Raw genomic sequence first — 25,680 nt, forward strand, 5'->3', positions numbered from 1 at the left:
GCGTGACCTCGTTCTTGGGTGAAAAAAAAAAGGGTAGTCACTGTCGTCGTATTCCTTTTGAATCAGGGATTGACATAATGTGCAGAAAACTTCCAAACTATATATATATATATATATATACGTTATATATATATATATATATATATATATATATATATATATATATATATATATATATATATATTACTGCATCCCGTTTAAATGAGATGCACAGAACTATTATGCAAGTTAAAAGATTTAATATATACAAAGTATATATGTGCGTATATATATATATATATATATATATATATATATATATAATATATATATATATATATATATATATATATATATATATATATATATATACTTACAACAACAGCACCCTTTATGCTGCTTTCATTTGAGCATGTGTAAAGGGTTAAGACTCCGAGGGCTGGGAAAAAAAAAATAACGAAATTTTCCCCGAAATTCTAAAACTACGCTTAATCCAGCGTGGACGCCCGAGAGCGACCCCTTGACACTCTAAATAGCAGGATCCCCTTTTTGATGATTTAAAAGGTTATTTGAAAGGATCTGGACAACAAAGAGGATTTTTTTCCCCTTTTTTGTTTTTATATTTTTTAAATGTATTTCGTGTGTTTAACCACCTGTAATGGAAGAGGACGTAGACTACTTAGGAGGGCGTTGGTAAACTGCAGTTGCGAACGCCACCAATTGAGACGTCTCTCTCTCTCTCTCTCTCTCTCTCTCTCTCTCTCTCTCTCTCTCTCTCTCGTTCCTTTGTTGTTTGACATGCTTATTATAAGGTGTAGTCGGTGCTGGGTAAGGGGAAGGAGGAGGAGGAGGGGACGTAGTATTCGCTTTCTCGGACGTTATTCTCTCACCGCGATAGCGCGATTAAATAGCTCCTATCGTTTCCGGAGGCACTTTGCGCTTACGGTGATCCGTACCTGTTTGCTTAAAATGCAGGGATTGTTACGCTGGTTGATGTCAGTGGTAGGTATTGGTTTTGTTCATTCGTTGAATATACGTATATATGTATGTGTGTGTAATATATATATATATATATATTTATATATATATATATATATACACCATATATATATAAAATTACATTATACCAATATATTTGGATATATAATATTATTATAAAATATATAATATATATATATATAGAATATACATGAATACATTTGCTATATAATTATATATATACATATATCAGGATTATAGTTTGGATATAATTAATAATAATATATATATATATATAAATAATATATAATATATTATATATATTATATATATATGTGAATATACCATGAAACATTTGTATATTAGATTATAAATATACATATAGATACTTAGAGAGAGAGAGAGTGAGAGAGAGAGAGAGAGAGAGAGAGTTGAGTAAACTTTGTCTTTGTATTATTAATGTAATCGGGTTGGAGTCGCTCCTACTACACCTCGCTTCTATGTATGAGTCTGTGTGTATGCGCATATATGTGTGTGTGTGTGCTTGCGTGCGCTTGTGCCTGCGTACGTCAGCGTCATAATGATAGCCTGGTCGTCTTGTTAAAGTAAAGGGTAATGTGACGAATGTGATAGTTTCCTCGTGTGTAATTATCGGCGCAGGTGAGTTGTGACAGCTTGTTATATTCCCTTTCTTGTTCCGGGCACGCTGTAATTTCGGGAGGGATTGTTCTACGTGGAGGTAATCCTCTGATGTATTAAAAGATTCTCTCTCTCTCTCTCTCTCTCTCTCTCTCTCTCTCTCTCTCTCTCTCTCTCTCTCTCTCTTCCCATTTATAGAAAGTTTACTTTGCTTGTGTAACAGTATGTTGTGGTAAATGTATTCCTCGTAACTTTCATATGTGTTAGTTTATTGTTTAATATGTTTTCATTAAATGCAGCGTCTCATTCATTTTTCAATGTTTTTTTTATTGGAAAATAATGCGGTATTTGATTAATTTGGTCTTCCAAGTTATTAGATTAAATGTTAATTTAATTTTTTTTCACTCAGAGGGAGATGAAAATCCATTGTTTCATTATAAAGATCTTTTTAATATTTAAAGTTCCATGCTGTTTTTTATATATTTTTTCATTGGAAAATAATGCGGTATTTAATTTATTTAGTCTTCCAAGTTGTTAGATTCAATGTTAATTTAATTTTTTTCACTTAGAGATTAAAATCCATTGTTTCATAATTAAGATCTTTTTAACATTTGATTTTCCATGCTGTTTTTATATATATTTTCTTGGTCTTAGATTAAATGTTAATTTAATTTTTTTTCACTTAGAGGGAGATGAAAATTCACTGTTTCATTATTAAGATCTTTTTAATATTTATTTTTTCATGAAAAGGCAATGCGATCTTCTGTATCTTTGGTCTTCCATATGTTAGGTTAAATGTTGATTTTAGTCTGTTTCACATAAGGGGAGATAAAAGGTCACCATTTCCTTCCAGTTGTATATTAGTTGACTTCAGGTTAGAATAGCCGTTTTTTTTTTATCATAATGCAAAAGAATACCGCCTTTGTTTTGGCTTGATCTTATGGACTGGAGAGCTTTGAATCTGCAAAGTTTTCGGGAACTCGTATGCAAGGATGTAGAGTGTCATTTGTTTATTTATCTTGTTTTCATGCCATAGGACATGGTAATATCTTGTCTTTCTTTCCATGCCTTAGGGGATTTAAATCGTCAAGTAATTTATCTAGTTTTCATGCCTTATGGCTGTGTAATGTCATGAGAAATTTATTTAATTTTGACGCCATAGGACATTGTAATGTAACAAGTGATACATTTCGTTTTCACGCCATAGGACATCGTGATGTTAAAAGTAATGCATCTTGTTGTCATTCCATAAAGCATTTTATTGCAATGCTGAAAAAAAAATCAAGCATTTCATTACAATGGGACTTTTCTGTAGACATGTTTGTCACTAAAATACATCTGACTAAGCATCTTCGCTGGATATATTCGGATTAAAACGCCGAGTCATCCTAATTACATTTGACAAAAGTACTAAGATTGATTTATGTTGAGTCAATATCCGAGTCCGTCGGAGGACGCGAGAAAGTTACGCCAAGTGGCCGGCTGGACGCTCGTTCCTTTTGAAAGGTTAACTTTGTTTTCGACATTAAAAGTAAAAGGCATTCGTTTCGCCGTTCGTCCATTCAAGAAAAGTTAGTCAAGTATTCGTTTCTTTTTTTTATATATCTCCTACACGAAAACATTTCTTAGGAAGAACTATTTGTTCTATTTGAAATTTTTGAAAATCTCTCTCTCTCTCTCTCTCTCTCTCTCTCTCTCTCTCTCTCTCTTCCCCTTTTGCTCTTTCGGTGTTATTGATCGAGATTGCCAACCTTTGGAATTTGCCTCTGCAACATTCATTCGGGATTTTTCTTCTTTTTTTTTTCTTTTACCCTGTCCTCTCCCCCCCTCTAACCCCCCCTTTTTATCTCTGGTATGTCCCACCCAACAACCTCTCCCCCCCCTCCCCCACCTCTACAATTCTTTCTATTTTTTCTCTGTCATATCGCAGTGTGCGTAATATTTTTTCTCTTTGTTTCGTTGCTTAGCTTTATCGTCGGTCTCATAGTCTCTCAAGTCGTCCTCCTCCTCCTTTGTCTTTGTCTCTCATCATCTTCCTTGTCTCGAGAAGTTTCTTCTTCGCTTCCTAATCTTCCTTCCTTTCTCCCTGACTTTAGGCTTCCCTGGACTGTCAGCCTCTCTCGTTCACTTCCATAATAATTTACTATCGGTAGTTTTGTCTTGGCGCGTCTCTTTATGAATACTACCATATATATATATATATATATATATATATATATATATATATATATTATATATATATATATATATATATCTCTAATTTCGTAGTATATTTGTACGTTCTCAAGTTCAAACTGAATCAAGGAGAGGTTGACAAGACTCGATGTATACAAAAGGGAGGGCGGTGTTATATACATATATATATATATATATAATAATATATATATATTATATATTATATACTATATATACTATATTATATATATATATCATATATTATATATATATATATATATAATATATACACACACGTAGTGACATTTGTACCCACATCTGGAAATGCAGCTCGTAGAAATAATTCAAAAGATGTGTCATTGAAAATGTTGGTCCACCCATAATTTATACCTGAAATTAAATGCTGACTGAAATTGGACGTTAATCCGGAAAATATCTCGACGTGTTCAACCAGTTTTCATCTCTGATCCCAGAGGATTTCAAAGTTGCCATTTGATTTTTTGATGGATTTTTTTTTTGAGTTTTGGGTTTTAATCTTTTACCTGGAATGCGTTCAAGGATGTTCTATAAATAGACGAAACTTCGTGAACAACATTTTGTAGCGACAAGTAGATGTAACAACAATGGATACAATTATTCCACAACACTTCTCTTTCTAATGAGTATTTTTATTACGTGAAAGCCTGACATCCCGAAGGCGGTTGGTGCCGGCAGTGCACCATAAGTGGTGCGCTGTAGGCATTACTATATTCTACAACACCTTAGTTTCCATCTTTATTACCTAAAGCCTGACATCCCGAACAAGTTAGTGCCGACAGTGTACCACAAGTGGTACGCTATAGGCATTAATAAGGGATGCTTGCAGCATCCCATCGACCCTTAGCTGCACCTACTTTCAACCTTTTACTTTACCTCCACTCCCGCCTATTTTTCCTTGAGTCTTGCTGTCCAGCACCTCTAACAGTTACTTCTTAGATCTTTGTGCTACATCTCCCTTATTATCTGGATCTCTTTATTTTGCTGTCCAGCTGCTCTAACTTCTTTCGAGTGTCTTAAGCGCTGTATTGCCAAAAGTGCTCCAGTGCTGGGTTTGACAGCCTGAATTTTAATTAAACAAATCTTAACTTTGTTTGTGGTTTGCTACTGATGTTTAACCAAATTTTAACTTTGTTAGTTTTTTGCTTTTGATATTTACCTAAATTTTTAACTTTGTTAGTTTTCTATTGATATGTAACCATATTTTAACTTTGTTAGTTTTTGCTATTGGTATTTAACCAAATTTTAACTTTCTTAGTTGTTTGCTATAGATATTTAACTAAATTTTAACTTTGTTAGGTTTTGCTATTGATATGTAACCAAATTTTAACTTTGTTAGTTTTTGCTATTAATATTTAACCAAATTTTAACTTTGTTAGCTTTTGCTATTGATATGTAACCAAATTTTAACTTTTTTAGTTATTTGCTAATGATATTTAACTAAATTTTAACTTTTTTAGTTTTTTCTATTGATATGTAACCAAAATTGAACTTTGTTAGTTATTTGCTATCGATGTTTAACCAATTTTTAACTTTAGTTTTTTGTATTGATATTTAATCAAATTTGAACTTTATTGGTTGTTCGCTATTGATATTTAACCAAATTTTAATTTTGTTAGTTGTTTGTTATTGATATTTAACCATTTCTTTGTACTTTTAATTAATATATTATGGCAATCAGGCAAAACCTTTAACCTGTCTTTAACAGTAAAAACTGACGTATTGTCATAGTTGCTTGCAGTTGATATTCGGCCAAATTTTCATTTTTAATTATTGCTCAGGAAACGGAACCAACCATTAACCTTCCTGTCAAAGAAGTAAAAAAAAACGACGTATTAGTAATGGGGAATCTTCCCTACGTTGAAGGAGAATCCGAGAGTGACGCAATCCGCGTGTATCCATAACGGACGGGTTGCGTCAGCGACGTTGTCCTTTCATAGGCTATTTGCGAATTGCGAGCCCGGCGGTAATAGCCCAAGGCGCTAAATTGCGGGTAGTTGAATGGTTCACGGGCTCCGAAAAAGATGTGGGTGGGGGGAGGGAGGGGGAGAGGATAGTGGGGGGGGGAGAAGAGACTTCGGCGGAGGGGGTTTCAGTGCCAGAGGGTAAAATAAGACAAGTGTATTTCGGGCGAGTACTGACAAGCCAACGATTCTCACACGCGTTTAGGGATTCTGGCGAAACACTTGTTGTTTGGGTCGCCGTGGTCGTGCATTTTATTTTTTTTTTGGGGGGGGTGGATGTTGGGGCCAGTTAGGGAGGGAGGAGGAACTGCGGTAGTGCCTGAGTGTGTTTGTGTTTGGTCGCGCCCTCAAAGGAATCCCGACGGAGATGATTTCGACCCGGCCCATAGGCATGGCACTTGTCCCTTTGATTTGTTTTTGTTGATCCTGACTCCGATGTCCCTTCGTCTTTCACTGGTTAATTGAATTTATTCTCGAAGTGACTCCTTTGAAGGACAGGGATTGGTCAGACGCTCTCTTTCTGTACTGTCTGGGATTCATTCATGGCCGTCTTTTACTACAGGTCATTCACAGACTGGTCTGCAACAAGCCTCTGGGACGACCCGTAACGCCTGGCGTATGGCGTTTCGGTCAATTTGCGTAAATTTGTGTAGTCAGTGATTTTAACAGAGAAGTTAGCTTTTAATGTTAAAAAAATAATATTTGATTTTTTTTCCTCGTAATTCCAAGCTGAGTATATGCAGATCGCCAGAAGTATATGATATCTTGCATAATTAAAACTGTGTTTTAAAATTTTGTGTGAAATATATTTTTTGTGTATAATTAAGTGGTAAAAATTAATTCTGTTGTTTGTTATTATTTTATTTATCGGTAATTATTGCCTGCTTTTCCTTCCGATTTGTGAGAGAGAGAGAGAGAGAGAGAGTTTGTTTTTGGAATGCCGCAGCCGACACACACACAGAAACACACCTTGAGTCTCTTCTTGATAAATTTAGCGTCCCTTTTCCCTGGCATGGATGGAGAGGTATATCTTTAGGATTTAGGTCTGTATTTAAAATAGGGGGAGAGGACCTTTATTTCGGGACGCCCTTTTGACAGTTGTAGCAGCAGAGACGACGTCGTCGGCGGTTGCTAAGCTTTTGGCCGCCCTCGTGCGGACTCGGGAAGGATTTGACGTCACGATTCGAGTGGATTCCCCCTCTCTTGTTCCTAAGTACCATCTCTCTCTCTCTCTCTCTCTCTCTCTCTCTCTCTCTCTCTCTCTCTCTCTGAGCTTTGCCAGGATTGCAAGGCACGAGAATTTAGAGCCAGGATCCGTAGGACTTCAGGATCGTCGAAGTAACGTAAGAGGACGAGAAGGATACTTCACTATGGAATGTCCTATATGGGCAGATGACGAATTTTCTATTTGGTTGACTTGGCATGTGGTCCCTCTTCCACTAACCTCTCCCCCCCCTCACTCCCCCTTCCCTGCTCAGATCTCCCTTCTGGTTCTTGGCTTCTTCCCTGAGATTGATAATACTTATATAAGAATAGAAGCCTATTATTACTTTATTACGACTCGGCCCGGAAGAAAATACCCTCGGTTTGGCGGCTTGATTACCTGATGGAGCTCAGGTGGTTTTTTTTTTTTGAGCTCGTACCCTTTTCTTGGCGTCGCCCTTGGTTTAGGATTTTGGGGAGAGGGGGTGGGGGAAAGGGATTTTCTTAGGGTTATGATTGATGAGGCTTTTGCGATTTTTTTTTTATTTCATTCTTATGGGTTGGATAGAATATTCTAGCCTTCATACTATTTGTTTGTCGACACTACAATTCTGATAGTGACAGCCACTAAGATATTGTTTGAGGTTGAAACTATGAGTTTAAATCAATGTAGATTATAATTTTAAAAGTCATAATTAATATAGAATTATAATAATTTAATTTATATCATGGTTTGTAAAATGAGAACTGAATGAGTATTGTCTGCATAAAAGAGACAATCGTATTAAGAAACCAGTGACCACCCAAGCGAGGGATAGGGCGAAATATCCTTTTGTCATCGAAACATTGTAACATGAATTTACAGGTCCATATCCTTCATGCGTTTGAATGACCCATCACGCCACGCCCTCTCTCTCTCTCTCTCTCTCTCTCTCTCTCTCCATTCGTGCCGCAAGGTAAATCGGTCTTGCCCGGGGCCTCACCTTCTCTTGGAACGGACGCCCCGGCCCCGGCTTGAAAATAAACCTACAGGGGAATAAATATAAAGCGTGTTCCGTTCTTAGATCCCACCACCAGCTCCTTGGAAGCGAGGAACCTCCACCAGCAGCAGTAATAGAAGTGCCGAGTCTCTTCTGAGGGCTGGTGTTGTGAAGAAGCTGCCCTTCGGCTTTCTTCGACTTTCCTCCCCTTCTCACTCTCCCTCTCTCTCATTCTGTGAATTTTCTTTTTGACTTTATAGAAACGTAGAAGTGGTGGTGTTGATCTTTATAGGAAATGGCCGTTTGGAGGGTTTGAAAGGGCCTTGGTGACCTTGAACTGACACAGATATCTCCGCATTAGCTTTTTGATTGGTGTCATTTGAATGAAAACATGGAAAAAAAATTTCATTTACTCGGTGTCATTTGAATGAAAACAAGAAAAAAAATTCATTTACTTTGTGTCATTTGAATGAAAACATGAAAAGAAATCATTTACTTGGTCATCCAGTTTTTGAAGGAAAGTGAGGAATGTGGTTAGTGAAATAAGAAGGGCAGACCTTCCTACAGGAATTGCGTAATGCTGTGGTTTGTTTTAGCAATTGATATGTTTATTCTTGGTTCGTTTTGCGTCACAGCCTTTGCACTTTGAAAGAATACTGTTAGGAGTGTCAGGATTAATGAATGAATATACGTTCTAGTTCATTCAGTGGACGTCTCATTGATAAGGAACTTAACCAGTCGCCTACGACGTGGATATATTATCTTGTTTCCAGTCGCGGTATCTCAGGTAAGCATAGTTAAAAGAAGAGGAGGGAGTTGTATGCTCTCTCTCTCTCTCTCTCTCTCTCTCTCTCTCTCTCTCTCTCTCTCTCTCTCTCTTCTCTTCTCTTGAAGCATATGTTCGGTTAAAACTCGGGCTGTGGATATTTGGCCTTCTAGGGAAGTGGGCTAGAGACTTTCAGTTATTTCATAAACATCATAACTTCTAGCAAGGTTTTTGGGCGAAGACGGACTCTATCTGCGTGTGAGTGTGACAGTTTGGTAGTGCGCGTGTGTGTGCGTACGTGCGTGCGATTGTTGTGACGTCAGTCTATTAAAATAAAAGAAAACTAAATTAAAATTTTTTGCAGAAGTTTATCTCTTACTTATATATTGATGGATGTACGTCACGGAACAGCCAATGGTGGACATGTAATCAGAAATTCAATATTTCCCCTGGGGCCATTTGGTTTGACCACCTTTTGTATTTGGAATAATACAGTGATACAGTAAACTTATGATTGAACATTTACAGGCTCATTCATTTGCTGGTATGGGACAAAACTCCATTTTTTTTTCAATCAGTTGATTCACTGTTAAATGACTCTGTGCAGAAACGAACCTTGGTATCTTGCTATAAATTTATTTATTTATTTATTTTTTTTTTTTTTTTTTGTGATTTTACACTTTTTTTTTTTGCTGAAGCAACTCATTAAAAGCATTACCTGAAGCTCAATACGTTCAGACTTGTCTTTATATATATATATATATATATATATATATATATATATATATATATATATATATATACATATATATGTGTGTGTGTGTGTGTGTGTGTTGTGTGTGTGTGTGTGTTGTGTGTGTGTGTGTGTGTGTGTGTGTGTGTGTGTGTAAGACAAGTCTGAACATAATGAGCTTCAAGCAATGATTTTAACGAGATGCTTCAGCAAAAAAAAAAAAAAAAAAAAATCGTAAAATCACTGAGAAAGCAAAAAATGAAATACACTTTTAGCAAGTTACCAGGTTCATTTCTGCATAATATATATCGGGGCTAATGTTTCTTATGTCGAATAACACTTCAATTGTGCCTATGGAATTGAAATTATAAATATTAGTATACCCGAATCTACGTCCTTGCTTTACAAAAAATCATAATAATTGATAGTTTGCCGGTTTTATTCTTTGTTCTGTGAGAGAGAGAGAGAGAGAGAGAGAGAGAGAGAGAGAGAGAGAGAGAGAGAGAGAGAGAGATACAATAATGAATTTGCTAAATGGCGACACGAGTTGTGGAAGGGATCTTTATACGCCGTTATGTAATCCTTGGATGAATCCGTGTTCGCTCTATATCAATTTTCAGGTAAGAAAGGGATTTGCTCGTGATACCCACGGAATTCCCATTCCTCCGGATTCCCGTGATCACGATTTTGTCGTTTTACTTTCGCATTCTTAACGTTGGGACGAATTTAATGGCTCGCAAAGGTGCGTTCAGTCGTCCCGTTTGATGTCGAAATGAGTAAGCATCCGAGAAGCCGTGTTCTGTGGCGTTGTCGCCGCGCTAGGTCAAGGTTACGTTCGTTCGTTTTGTGTACAAGGCATTGTTTTGTGAGAGTTATATAATTTTTTGAAATTTAATATAATTTTTTTTTATCATTTTGAAACCCCGTTAATTCGTTTTGGTGTAGATTTCTACTCTGAGAAACACGATTATTTTGAGTTTCGGTTTGTTGTCGGTTAAGATTCTGGATTGATTTTCAATTTATTTTTATATAGATGTTATTTAGGGACATTTCATTCGTTGAAAATTTTTTTTTATTTCTTATGACATTTTGTAATTTATTTATTTGTGCAAACTCTTTAGTAATCTTATAGTTTTTTTTATATTTTATTAAGGACTTCATTCAATCAGCATTTCATTGCAATTTCATGAACCCACAACCTCTGAGGAACTGCAGGGGGTAGAGGATGGGGTTGTGTAACTTTTTTTACTTTATAAGATTAAATCAAACTCAGTGTCAGAGGCCGACCCTCTGGGACTCCATGGGAGTTTTGCGCCCCCAGTCCACTAATGCCCCTCTACATGCAGGGGCTACTTTTCGACCGCATTACAGAGCTGAGCTGGGAAATTCAGGGACCTGGGTTTTTAACCAAATGGCCCTTCTCTAGAATGTCTCTTAAAAGCCAAGGTGAATCTTGGAAGTTGTGCAAACAGTGGGCTGCAATTACATGTTTATGTAATTGTAGCCCAAAAAGGTTAACATACTACCACTGATTGCGACCGATAGATTTCAAGTAATTCGGCCAAAAAACAGGATATCCTAAATTGAATACCATGGAACACCACAGTGAAGCTTACAAATTCATTGTCAGCAAAGTTACTGCACATATTCCACAAATAGGTTGGGAACAAATCAACGACCGTCAGTGGAAAACTATTTTGAGCAAACTACAAATCATTATCATTGTTTCGATATACTTAAAATTTCTGACACATCCGGATCGAACCTCAGTCTCTCTTACTTGGAGGGTTTCGTTAGCTCAGGATTATACGCAAGGAAACTTGAGTAGAAAACGAAACGTTTTGGTGATTCATGCTTATGGTTTTAAAGTCGTAAACAAGTTGCCTTCAGATCTAGTGTCGTAAATACGTCTTGGTCGTTATAATGATTAGTCGTACTTGCTCCCGATTTTAACTGGCCGTAGATTGATTGAGGCTGTGATGAAATCCAAATGTTTTATTCTTAGAAGATTGAGAATTTTAAAAAAAGGCAAGCAGATATAGTATTGAAATTGAAATAGGCTTGGGATCTCATTTTATTGCTCTAATAAATCTCAATGCCTGCCCTGCTCTCCCCGTTGTATATATAAATTGAAAATGCATCCGTCATTTATTTCGGAGATAATAGATGATGAAACGGCTGAGCGCTCCTTAACGATAATCATATCCGTGATAACGAACCTGTCATCTGATAGGGCTGCAAAGCCGTTGTTTGAGGTTTCTTCACGAAGCTGCTAATTGGACTAATAGCGATGTGGGTGGGCGTTGCCCATGCGCAGATGGGTATAACACCTTGTACATACGAGAATATTGCGACGTCCTCTCTCGACCAAATTATCACGAAAGTTAGTCAATCAAAATGCTATTTATGTCAGTCGAATATATTTTCCCCATGGCGCTATGAGAATGAAATGAACGCGGCCCTATTAATTATTATTATTATTGTCATTGTTAATGTTATTGTTGTTGTTGTTATTCAAAGAAAACTCATGATCATAAGAGTCAATAAGATGGGAAAGTAAATCCATTATTATTTTATTATTATTTTTTTTTTTTTTTTTTTTTTTTTTTGCTCTATCACAGTCCTCCAATTCGACTGGTGGTATTTATAGTGTGGGGTTCCGGGTTGCATCCTGCCTCCTTAGGAGTCCATCACTCTTCTTACTATGTGTGCCGTTTCTAGGATCACACTCTTCTGCATGAGTCCTGGAGCTACTTCAGCCTCTAGTTTTTCTAGATTCCTTTTCAAGGATCTTGGGATCGTGCCTAGTGCTCCTATGATTATGGGTACGATTTCCACTGGCATATCCCATATCCTTCTTATTTCTATTTTCAGATCTTGATACTTATCCATTTTTTTCCCTCTCTTTCTCTTCAACTCTGGTGTCCCATGGTATTGCGACATCAATGAGTGATACTTTCTTCTTGACTTTGTCAATCAACGTCACGTCTGGTCTGTTTGCACGTATCACCCTATCCGTTCTGATACCATAGTCCCAGAGGATCTTTGCCTGATCGTTTTCTATCACTCCCTCAGGTTGGTGCTCGTACCACTTATTACTGCAAGGTAGCTGATGTTTCTTGCACAGGCTCAGTGGAGGGCTTTTGCCACTGAATCATGCTCTCTTTTTTGTACTGGTTCTGTGCAAGTGCCGGGCATTCACTTGCTATGTGGTTTATGGTTTCATTTTTCGTATTGCACTTCCTACATATGGGAGAGATGTTATTTCCGTCTATTGTACTTTGAACATATCTGGTTCTTTAGGGCCTGATCTTGTGCCGCTGTTATCATTCCTTCAGTTTCCTTCTTTAGCTCTCCCCTCTGTAGCCATTGCCAATTGTCATCGCTGGCTAGTTCTTTAGTCTGTCTCATGTATTGTCCGTGCATTGTTTGTTGTGCCAGTCCTCTGTTCTTTCTGTCTTTCTCCTGTCTGTATATTTCTGGGTCTTCGTCTACTTTTATTAGTCCTTCTTCCCATGCACTCTTTAGCCACTCGTCTTCACTGGTTTTTTTTTTTAGATATTGCCCCAGTGCTCTGTTTTCGATGTTAACGCAGTCCTCTATACTTAGTAGTCCTCTCCTCCTTCCTTTCGTGTTATGTATAGTCTGTCCGTATTTGCTCTTGGGTGTAGTGCTTTGTATTGTCATATGTTTCCTGGTTTTCTGATCTATGCTGGCGGAGTTCTGCCTTCGTCCATTCGACTATTCCTGCGCTGTATCTGATTACTGGCACTGCCCATGTGTTTATGGCTTTTATCATATTTCCGGCGTTGAGTTTTGACTTGAGTATCGCCTTGAGTCTCTGCATATATTCTTTCCTGATCGTGTCCTTCATCTCTTGGTGTTTTATATCTCCTCCTTCCATTATTCCCAGGTATTTGTATCCTGTCTCATCTATGTGTTTGATGTTGCTCCCATCTGGTAGCTTTATCCCTTCAGTTCTCGTTACTTTGCCTTTTTGTATGTTGACTAAGGCGCATTTTTCTATTCCAAACTCCATCCTGATGTCCCCAGATACAATCCTTACAGTCTGGATTAGGGTATCTATTTCCTTGATGCTCTTACCATACAGCTTGATGTCGTCCATTATTATTATTATTATTATTATTATTATTATTATTATTATTCAGAATATGTTCATCTGAAAGAGATGATTGAAAGTAGTAGGAAATATAAAAGACATCAGTTATTAGAAAATAAAATAAGGTTAACATTAATAGATAGATAAAAATTTAAGTAAACTATTAAAATAAAGGTAGAATTGTTCGGGGTAGCTATATGTAATATGATAATAAAAAATTTCTAAATTTCTATCAATTCCATTCATTTAATAGGTCATCCAATTGTACCCATTTCAAATAAACTTGCCAAAGTTAAATTATTTCATCAGAATCTATCTCAAAATCTGATGATTTGTTCTTTGACGTCTTAAATCCTATCAGAAAGAGAGAGAGAGGAGAAGAGAAGAGGAGAGAATGTAGAGAGAGAGATGAAGAGGAGAGATTAGAGGAGAAAAATTTTGAAATATTTCAAGAAAATTCATGACAATTTGTGAATTGTCACTTGACTGAATATTTGCATTGAGAGAGAGAAAAATTTTAGAAAATAGTGAAGGAAAATTATAGGAGAGATTTGTGAATTAGTGAGAGTGAGTGAAAATTTGCACTGGAAGAAGAGAGAGGTGGAATTCTTGGATTCTCCTGGTACTTAGCCCACCCCATACAAAATTCCACTGGAATCCATACGTGAATTTTCGAGGCGTCATTTGAACAAAGAGTGAGTTCACATTCTTCTCTTCCTCATGACTCCATTAGCCAAGAAGTGGACGAAAGGGCAAGAATCCTGCCTAAGAAAATTATGACGTCACAGTATACAAGGTCTGAATGAAGCTAAATTCTTCTGAGCTTGAAAACGATTACATTTTTCGTAGTTATGGGAGAAGTTTATCGTATTCTGTATCTGTTTCATTTTAAAGCCTATTTATTTATTTATCTACGGATAAAAGATCCCATTATATAACTCATGATCTTATGGCTGTGCGAAAAGCCTCTTTGAAGTTACTAAAGAAAAATTAGGTTTGTTATTTACGGCACAGTTTCTGGAAGCGTTAATCAGAGAACCATCAAATTTAGTGCAATCAGAGGTTAAACGATCCTCTCAGTGCAGGTTGAAGTAAAATTCTCTCTCTCTCTCTCTCTCTCTCTCTCTCTCTCTCTCTCTCTCTCTCTCTCTCTCTCTCTCACCATAAAATATTCAAGTCAGTTTGACATCCCCATTCAGACGTTTCGTTGATCAATTCCCAAATTTCTCTTACTGTCCTTTCTCTTGTCTTCTTCCAAATATTTCTTCTCTCAAAATCTCTCTCTCTCTCACAGAAATATTCAGTTCAGTGACAATTCAAATGCCATGGAGTTTCGTTTGTTAAAATTTAATTTTTTTTTCTCTCTCTCTCTCTCTCTCTCTCTCTCTCTCTCTCTCTCTCTCTCGTAGGTGACAATCGCGTATGTATTTCGGACCCATTCGCGCGGAGAAGTGTCCTGCCAAATATGATAGGAATTTAGCCACTCGATGAGACCATTGTTCACAACCGGGTGTCCAAAACCTTGTAATTCAGACAGTAATGGTTATAGTGCCTTTATTTATCGGTGTTTTGATAAGCCTTAATAGGTAGCCTGTTAAGATGATTGTCATAGGAGCAGAAGGTAGTTCTGTCAGAGACGTTACTATACTCGGTTTTTTTCCATCTGTCCACCCGCCTGTGGTGTTTTTGTATGATAACACTGCGTCCCGAGCTTTAGATAGTTACATTCAGCTTACATTCAACGATTATGATAATATCCTATTTCGAATATTAACGGTATGTAATTCGTATACAGTAAATTATTAAAACATTTTTCAGTTGCAAATGTACACCCAGATATCCTTTTATTTACATACGCAAACACCACAGGCGGGTGGACAGATGGAAAAAAACAGAGTATAGTTCGGTTGAGAATCTAAGCCATGTTCATCTTAGATTACACGAGATGTCATACATCAATAACTCGATCGGGATTTTATTACAAGATATTCTTTGATTATGCTGGTTAACTAATTGTAATCGAAAGACTTCAATGGGAAGTATTTTATACTAATTAAGTAATGGTAAAGAAAAATATTCAGAGCGTTTGCACAATATAGAACTTGTTGATATTTTTGTATTATAAATCATTACTTTGTCTACCGTTTAACCTGTTAGGTAACATAGCCTCAACATTAAGTATGCAATTAACACCTGTGGATTTATTGGCTTAGCTAATGAAAGGTGTAATGATAGTACGGTGTATGTGTCTTATTTTCAAGGCTTAACACATATAGATATAAGAACGTGAAGTTTGGAATATGACGGAAGAACACGGTAGTTTTCTTTGTAAGCTAAAATATGGGTACTTATTGCTCCGTTGGTCGATCCATGTATTAATACTAAAATTGTCTGTGAATTAAAAAAAAAGCTGACTACAGAAAGGGAACAAATACCCTTGGAGATAGTGGCTTCTATGTTAAGATAAATATTTGAAAAAGATATATGCTGATTTCTCCCCAGAGAGAAATGAGTAACCAGTGCATTTTTTCTTTTATATTTTGCGTTCTGGGGGATGTTAAGCCATGCGCATTTTTTTTTATCGAAAAAAAATTAATGAAGTTACGTAGGATTTTTTTTTTAGCTTCTTACCTCAAATTACACCGATGGACTGTCTTGAGATTCATTTATAATGCAGCATCTGTATCTAGTATCTCTTATTTCAGGGACGAATTGCATGTGTCGAGTCTTTTTCCTTTGCGAAGTTCACCTTTTGTGATTCATTCTTAAAAAAATTTTTTGGGGCGATTCTAAGGATTTTCTTTTCATATCAAATAGTAACTCATGTTTAATTACAAAGCGTTCTTAGTAAACACGAAGGCCAGACGCCGTCGAAGATGCAGGTCAAACCAGTTTAGGAAGTAATCCGGTATTGATTCGATCCTAATCGAGCTGAATTCATGGTTCCTTATCAAAAGCTTCAAAAGCCAACATAGGAAGCTTGAGGGAATGTCTTCTCTGTCTTTTATAGACTGCATAAAAAAGGAAAATGGGTTCACAATCTCTTTTAGATATTAGAGGTTAAAAAAAAAAAAGGCTTTGTCGTCCCCTAGGGAGATTATATATATATATATATAATATATATATATATATATATATATATATAAAAAGACTTTGCTGTACCCACATGACACGACGAGAACAAAAAGGCTTCGCCGTACCCCATATGCATCATAAGAAGGACTTTGCAGTTTCTTACAGACTTTGAGAAAAGGACTTTGCAGTTTCTTACAGACTTTGAGAAAAGGGCTTTGCAGCCTTCCAAAGATTGTAAGAAAGGCTCACAAATAAGCTTTGCAATCTCTAATGGACAGAATGATAGTCGCCTCTCGAATGTCGGCCGATTTGAAAAATTCTTTTTAAACCGTTCATGGTCAGGCAAGAGAATTCGCCACCCTCTTCCGTGTTTCCCAAATCTTGTGTATTATGTATAATGAGTAAGGGGGGTTCGTCATAATTCAAGTAGTGGTTCATGAATTGTCTTCGTGTCATGTTTTCATTGAACGGCCGTGGAATGAAACAAAATACTGAATTCTTTGGTTAATATACAGGGAAATTTGATATGATTTGAAGACTGCGACACAGTTGTTGATTTTGAGTAATTAACGCATCTCAAAGTTAACTTGTTTGGTTTTCCGTCCAGCGAGTAAAAATCAGGTCACTCTTTGATCACTGAGGGTGGAAAATGATCGCGAGATGAATTTAAATTGTCCGAAGATGAACATGACACTTAAGGTCATTTCTTCCGAATCAAACGATCGTTTCCCCAGAGTCATATCGAGTCTTTTCTTCATCAGATTCACGTGTTTGGTCTGAGGAGTTGTGAAGTTTGAATTAAGTCCCGGAAAACGATGTAAATATATGATCTGAGTTGGAGGGCAAATGTTGCTTTGTGTCATCGAGGGAGAAAGTAGAGTTCCCTAAAAATGAATGAAAAAATAGATAAGTAAATAGATAACAAAATAATAATTAGAAAATAAAAGATAAAAGTTAAGAATAGCATGTAAAGAAGAGGAAAGAATTCACATATATTTTTGTAAGAGAATTTCACGTCAGAAATAGAAAAAAAATTGTAGAAATAATGTGGAAACGCTTGTTTAAATGTTTTTAACGAAGAAATCTTAAACATAAAATGGAAGATAAAGATCATGAGACTGTGAAAAAGCTAAGAACGATTGCGGAGAGGACATCATAATAATGAAGAGGAGAGAATACATAATTCGAAGGTACAGTATAGCACAGGAATTACTACTATACAGGAAAACGAAGAAGAATGATTCGAGAATGCGGAGCACGAGAAGGATTTCGGGATTAGAAGAATAAGATGACCGGAGAAGGAAAATAAAGTTGTGATGACAGAGAGTTAGACGAGAAATGAAATGGAAAGGAGGGAGGTGAGGAGGAAATGATTCTGGTTAATTGTTGCGCCCCGTTGCAGAAGGGAGGAGTAGTAGGAGGAGGATTAGGGGGAGGTGGAGGAAGAGGAGGAGAAGAAGAAGAAGTAAGGGAGGAGGAGGAGGAGGAGTTGTGGGCGGGTTAAAGACGGATGTTGAGGATGGGGGTAAAAAGAGAGAGAGAGAGAGAGAGAGAGAGAGAGAGAGGATGATGATGATGATGATGGCTGGTGGATTAGGAGCGTTTGTGGCCTCATCCATCAAGGGGCACGTGGTCCAGATAGTTCCCCTGGGGCATTTTCCTTTCCCCTTCAACTCTCGTGGTTAAGTTGCACCCGGTTGTGAATTATCGCCCCTCCCCCCCTCCACCAACCCCGCTTCCCTCCTACCATTACCCGGGACGACTCTCTCTCTCTCTCTCTCTCTTCTCTCTCTCTCTCAATCAGGGCGAGGAAGTACTTATTGCAGATGTTATTCCCTCTTAGAAGAGGGTGAGAGAGTACTTTTGTAATTCATTTTTATATTCTCTCTCTCTCTCTCTCTCTCTCTCTCTCTCTCTCTCTCTCTCTCTCTCTCTCTCTCTCTCTCTCTCTCTCTCTCTCTCTCTCTCTCTCTCTCAAATTACAGACTCTTATACTAGATATATATAGTATGTGTGTGAATGTGTGCAAATTGAGAGAGAGAGAGAGAGAGAGAGATAACAATAGTGCTCTCTCCGTCTTCTAAGAGGGAATAACAAATATATATATATATATATATATATATATATATATATATATATATATATATATATATATATATAAATTTAAGAAATTTCTTATAACAGTAAATCTTATCGTTCTGTTTTTATCGAGATAGATAGTATAATACTCTGTTCAATAGCAATCATTATTGCGTGCATGTGTGTGTGTGTTTGTGCATGCGCATGCGCGCGTGTGTTTGAGTGAGAGTGATAAATAATGTGCTTTAATTGAGTTCGAATGTAACATTTTTGTCGGCGTCAAATTTTCCGGCATTGGTTTATTAAGTCGGGAATTTTGTCGGCTGATCAAATGAGACATTTGTTTACATCAATTTTATGCCGAGCTAATTATTATTTGCGACCAATTTGATGTGGCAGTTTTATGCAAATTAAGTGGGCACTGGATTTTTATTTATCGCCAGGCGATGTTTTTTTTGCTAATTATACGAAATGTTTTTCAACTGAGCTAGTTTGTCGGGAGGATTTTTCCCAACCTTAGTTTTGATGCCTTTTTTTCCCTAAATGGGCCTCGTAATTAATTTCAGTTTTTTTTTTTTTTTTCTTTTCTACCCGATATGAAATTTAGGCAGCAGTTAATTAGGCCCATTTTTCCCCCCAAATATATTATATTCATTTCCCTTAACGCGACCGACTGTTGCACGGTGGGACTGTGTGTGTGTGTTGCTTGAATTATTGTTGTAAAAATGTATTATATTTTAAAGCACACCCGAATGAGTAAAATCCTTTGCGCGTCGCCTTTGTTTAAGTTCGCGTTTTGTCCGTCGTTTAAAATCCGTGTAAATAGTTCGTTTCTGTCTCCCGTATCGGAAATATGGCGCCGCGAGTTTTTCGGAAGGCTATAGACTTGGTTGTATGCAACAGTTGCGCGTTGCTTTTTAGCCTGGTCAGTTAACAAAGGAGAACTTTTGTTTTTTGGGGGGGGAGGGGGAGGCGATTATCCCGCTGGTTTTTCGTGTAGATGATGATGACTTGATTTGGTAGTTTTGTGTTGGTGCACATATACACACACACACACAATATATATATATAATATATATATCATACTTTTATGTATATATTATAATATTATATATATAATAATAAATGCTACCGTATGTATTACTTTTTGTATTAACATTGTGTTGTTACGTTCATGATTTTATAAATAAAAACGTGCTTGAACGATAATTGCCAGTAGCTTTTAGTAGATCCAGCTACCAGAGCTGTACCCGACGTGCTTTATTCTATGCTTAAATTCGTATCTTTTGCTTCATAACAAAGGCATTAAAGGAATCGTTATTTCTAAGAATATATTATGCAATATAAAATATAATCCAAAGGTCCCAATCTCTGACTGCAAGATGACGAATGTGAGAGTCTGCGGATGCCAAAAGATTATCAGAAATTGCGTCTACAGTTGACTTATTCTATGAGTTCCCTTTTTAATTGAACAGGGTTGATTGTGGTTAAAATACATGCAGTAGAAACGAGTATATTAAAAAATAAAAAAAATAGTATATGTATTTCTCAACATATGAGTGTGAGTCTACACTTTAGATGTCAGAAATTCCGTCTTTAGTGGATTTATTCTATTATTTCAAATATTAATTGAACGCAGTTGACTCAATTTAAAATTCATGCTGTAGAAATGATGCTCTAATGAAAGGAGTGTTCTTAAAAAAAAAAAAAAAGCCGTATATGTGTTTATCCACGTATGCTCGTGCGAGCATGTCTGCATGGGAGCTGGGGTCGAGAAGGAAGGAAAGAAAGAAGGAAAAAGAGAGGAAGAAGAAGAAGAAGAAGAAGAAGCAGAAGAAGAAGAAGAAGAAGAAGAAGAAGAAGTAAAGAAGGAAGGAAGGGGTTGAAGATGCCACATGCGGGTTTGTTTAAAGGAACTGCTCGTGCCCCTCATTACAGGGACGTGGCACTACTTGGCACCAAATGCCCCTTCTCACGTGCGACCGGGGGGCCGGGGCCTTTACACTCTCCTCTCCCCCCATTTTTTCTCTCTCTCTCTCTCTCTCTCTCTCTCTCTCTCTCTCGTTCCGTCCTCTACCTACCATATGTTACCTTCTGTGAGAGGCTTCGATTCAGTTTGCTGTTGCAGGAGAGATGGTCAAGTTATTTACAGATTTATGACTGACTTGTAGTAGACATATTTGCATGGGTATGATGATAGATGCATTCATTAGTACGTTTGTGTGTATTTTTTACTTATTTTTCACCGATCTGAACATTGAAAAATACTCATCGTAGCGTGAATCCTGAAGTAGAGAAACAAGCTCACGGTTGATGTATGGATGCCCCTTTATCAGTCGCATTGAAAAAGGGAATTAAACAGATTCCCGGAAGCTGTGTTTAATTTATTTTTTAAATATATTTGCCCTTATACATAACTGTGGATTTGGTTTGTAAAGCATAAAATATTTGGTTGTAAAGCATAAAATATCAGGTTTTAATCAGCGATTGAACTGACGACATATATCAAAATATTCACTTATATATTCGTGGTAATAATTGTGGCGATGAGATATCGTCATAGGACATCCAAACTTCTTTTAAATATTTCCATTTGGAATCAGATGAAATCTCCAGGAAGTGGACTGTGTGTGTGTGTTTGTATTCAGCCTCTAGAATGAGGGCAAGTTCCCTAGTACCTAGATTTGAGCTAACACTCGGTGTTTGGTAGTGACAAAAACCACTTAGGACATCTGCCAGGGAAAGCAACCTTGTAGCTCCAAGGAAACCCGTGTTAACGAAATGGACGTAGGGTGTAATAGATGGAGTGTGGAGTGGCTGAATCCGCGTTAATTTATCTCGTTTAAATGTAGTCGAATCACAGAAGGATTCGCCATCATTATTTTTAGCTCAGATTGCGAATTATTGTATTCGTTTTTCCCGTCCTTTCTAAAAATGAAAAGTTTCATGTTATGGCTAGACAAACGACATTCTTGAGAGAGGTAAGAACACGGACGTCTGCAAGAGTAGTCGTTCCTATTACTGACCCTAAATTAACACAGTTAGACAGGATAGTTAAAAGCTAGGCACTCCTAGGATAGACCAGTTAATGGGAACTCTGTAGAACATGTTATTGAAAGTCTTTTGGTTGAACATGTTTGCAACAAGCATCGCTTACAGATAGAATGAAATAACAATAGGAAGTGAAAGGTATTATCAAGTTGAATGTAAAAGGGAAGTTATCTAGCGATTCCCTTGTAGGACAAATTCGTCAGTGCACTTGACTTTAATACATATTTCAATTCGTTTATCGAGGTGGAGGCCTTTACCAAACATATGGTATTATATTTGTTATAGAGAATTTGCTTCTGTATGTTAATGTTTTCCATTTTCTCTGGGTGTCCATCTACTACGACAAATCCTTGTGCCATAAAAATAAAAATTGCCAGAGAGTAGGCCTAACTTTCGCGATGGTGTCATGAATCCTGTCATGTTTTTTTAATGGCAGATAATGTTATAATTATAACATATTTTTATATAACTTAGCTTGATCTAATTACTTGATCACAGCGCATGATGATAACTGTCTACAAGATCAGTTTTTATGCAAATATTTTTTTATTTTTTAAATTTTTTATTTATTTTTGTTTTGTTTTTTGCTCACAGTACAGTGATGGATGAAGCCACAGCTGTTTAAAGAAGGGCCTTTGATTTGGGCGCATGTACACTTTTTTTTTTTTTTTTTTTTTCTTTTTGCGCTAAATGAATGGCATAAAATATAATGACCCGCTTATTAGAATTTATAGCACGGCTTGCTAACATAATCGCACCATTGACATATTGAAAAAAAAAGCATAATTATTTTTAATTATTTGCCATAGATTCGCATCTTATTGGCCTATATATCTTGTGAAGTGGGTCATAGCTACGGTGTTGACTTGAAAGTGGAGATAAGTAAGACTGTTAAAAGTGCAATTCCATTTCTTTTAGGTGAAGTATGAATACATATCATATATAGATATATTATATATATATATATATATATATATATATAGATATATATATATATATATATATGAGTAGTTGATATTGTAAGAGATATTACGAACTATGACGAATTAGTGTGTATTGCAAAAAGTGATAATGGTAGGAGCTGGAATCGTGGCGTGCTACCGGTAAATAAGTGACAGATATCAAAGCCATGTTTGTGAAGACTTGCGGACTTGCCCCGCCCTTCTCCCCCTGCCCCACCCCAACCCCCTACCCACTTCGGGCCGTCTTCGTCCTCTCCCTTCCCCCCCTTTTATTTTTTCGACCGTAGCGGAAGTTGTCCTTTACCTTTTTTGTTTAAAATACACATCTTTATCTTTCTTTGTCGTCCAATTTGTCTTCGATTTTGCAGTTCCCACAACTTGCGTTTATGATTAATTGTCAACGTTGTGTCTGTCAGATTTTGTGTTGCTTTAATTTAAATAAGAAGTATTCTTGCGATTTGCAGACGTCCTGCTCTTATCATTCAAGACGAGCAGGAGGGATCCGCGTTGCTTTGTCTTGAGTTTACTATATTTCTTGTCGTGTTTTTATATCTCTTTATGTTTTTTTTTTTATTCTATTGTTAGAGATACTCTTGAATAGTTAACAAATTGGCCTTCTCTCTCTCTCTCTCTTCTCTCTCTCTCTCTCTCCTCTCTCTCTCTCTCTTGTGTTGATGCCTTTTTATCATCTTTATTACTTCTAGATTTCCTTGCTCCCCTACAGATTTTTAAAATTTAATTTAAGTTGATATGACGATTTTCATCATGTGGAAGGTTCTTTAGTGATTAGATATTCTGATGCTGTATCATGTGAATTTTGTGCCCATTTTTAATGATAAAAGAAACTAGTATTTCAATATTATTATTCCTTACTTGATATCCAACTTAGATACCTATGGATGTGTTCTCTCTCTCTCTCTCTCTCTCTCTCTCTCTCTCTCTCTCGTGCTTCTGAGATACCATGGAATGCCGGTGTTGACCTAGAGTGAAACCTCTTGATGTAAACACGCTCAGCCAGTTTGATTTCCTTTCTCTTGTTCCCATTCTTTCTTTAGTTTGTGGAACGGTGTAATCAGAGTAGAAAGAGACCGAGTAAGAGATTGCATGCAAAGTGGGAAGTGTGATGCAGGATAGAGCAGATTTATTTAATGTTGTTGAAGGTCACTATCCGGTCTGGGTTGTAGAGACGTTTAAGAGGCGAATTCCATTTAAATCATTCCTGGTGAGGTTTTGAGTATGTGAATCTTTCTCTTAAGAATGTGAATCATTCTTGATGAGGTTTTAAGAATGAGAGGAATTCCTGATGATGTTTTAAGAATGTGAATAATTCCTGATTGGGTTTTAAGAATGTGAGTCAATCCTGATTGTTTTTTTAAAGAATGTGAATCAATCCTGATGAAGTTTTAAGAATGTGACTCTTTCCTGGTAAGGTTTGAAGAGTGAATAATTCCTGATGAAGTTTTAGGAATGTGAATCATTCCTGATGAGGTTTTAAGAATGAGAAGAATTCCTGAGATTTTGAGAATGTGAATCATTCCTGATGAGGTTTTAAGAAAGTGAATAATTCCAGATGAGGTTTCAAGATTGTGAATCTTTCTTGACGAGGGTATAAGAATGTGAATCATTCCTGATGAGGTTTTAATAATGAGAGGAATTCTTGATGAGGTTTTAAGAATGTGAATCATTCCTGGTTGGGTTTTAAGAATGTGAATCAATCCTGATGAGGTTTTAAGAATGTGAATCATTCCTAGTGAGGGTTTAAGACTGTGAATTATTCCTGGTGAAGGTTTTAAGACTGTGAATCATTCCTGATGAGGTTTTAAGGATGTGAATAATTCCTGGTGAGGTTTTAAGAATGTGAATAATGTTTGGTGAGGATTTAAGAATGAATATTTCCTGGTGAGGTTTTAAGAATGTGAATAAATCCTGATTGGATTTTAAGAATGTGAATCATTCCTGATGAGGGTTTAAGAATGATCATGATTAGGCTTTAAGAATATGATTTTTTCCTGTGGAGATTTTAAGAATACAGTATAATATGGAGAAAACAAAATAATGACACTAGAAAATCTAAAAGAGAAACCGAACTTATTTCTCTATCGCCTGATCAAGACTTCAGCCGTATGAAGTTTTGATAAGACAGTACATTGTAAAGGCGATAAATCTTTAAAAAAAAAAAAAAAAAAAAAAAGTGGGCTGGGGAAGGTGGGGGGATAGATTTAAAGAAAGCAAGAGAAAGTCTGCAAGAGAAACCATACTTTTATTTGCGTTATATCCCAAGTATTTTCTCTTTAAAAGTAGTGTTACTTTTTTCTCGTCCTCAAGGATTTCTGTCAAGTCCTTCGAATTTGCATTTGTAGGAAAACATCCTTGGTCCTTAGGCGTCTGGGGGTTGTGAGTGTGATGAATGGGAAACAGTTGAGGCAGAAAGAGAGAAACAGTTGAGGCGGAAGAGAGAGAGAGAGAGAGAGAGAGAGAGAGAGAATGTAGGGTGGAAGAGATTACTGCTCAGCCACCGCAGAGTTCGCCTTTGTCCTTCACTTGAACTTTTTTTATTAACTTCTTGCGAATCGTTTTCATCCGTACCTTCATATCTCTGTCTTTCATGAAATGTAATAATGATAACTCTCTCTCTCTCTCTCTCTCTCTGATTCTTATTTTTTTTCATATCTTGCGAATCGTTTTTCATCTTTACCGTCATATCAGTCTTTTATAAAATATTAAAATGCTCTCTCTCTCTCTCTCTTTTTTTTTAATTCTTATTTGTCGTCAACCTCTGCGCAAGTTCAGTCTATTTCTGCGCCGTTAAAATTTCATGTTGACCTTTGGTATTGTGACGCCAGTTCAGGATATGAATAACTAAAAATATTCTAAGTGTTTGCGCTTCGTGCTTTAACAGTGGATGGATTTATGTACTAATTAAATTAATAGACAATTTCG

At 36.6% G+C, this 25,680-nt stretch overlaps 1 protein-coding gene across 11 annotated transcripts in view; it reads left to right on the forward strand.

The window, feature by feature from the left end:
• LOC135200885 (myocyte-specific enhancer factor 2-like) overlaps nt 1-25,680 on the forward strand; it is a 696,318-nt gene that overhangs the window by 460,347 nt on the left and 210,291 nt on the right. The window contains exon 1 of one of the 11 annotated variants that reach the window (XM_064229616.1): nt 8,098-8,741. The exons of the other annotated variants lie outside the window; for them this stretch is intronic. The gene's annotated coding sequence lies outside the window, so the exon portion shown is untranslated. Of the gene's footprint in view, nt 1-8,097; nt 8,742-25,680 lie in introns of those variants that run through there. 11 annotated transcript variants of the gene reach the window in all.

Source organism: Macrobrachium nipponense, chromosome 27 (genome assembly GCF_015104395.2).
Source record: "Macrobrachium nipponense isolate FS-2020 chromosome 27, ASM1510439v2, whole genome shotgun sequence".
NCBI classification, from domain to species: domain Eukaryota; kingdom Metazoa; phylum Arthropoda; class Malacostraca; order Decapoda; family Palaemonidae; genus Macrobrachium; species Macrobrachium nipponense.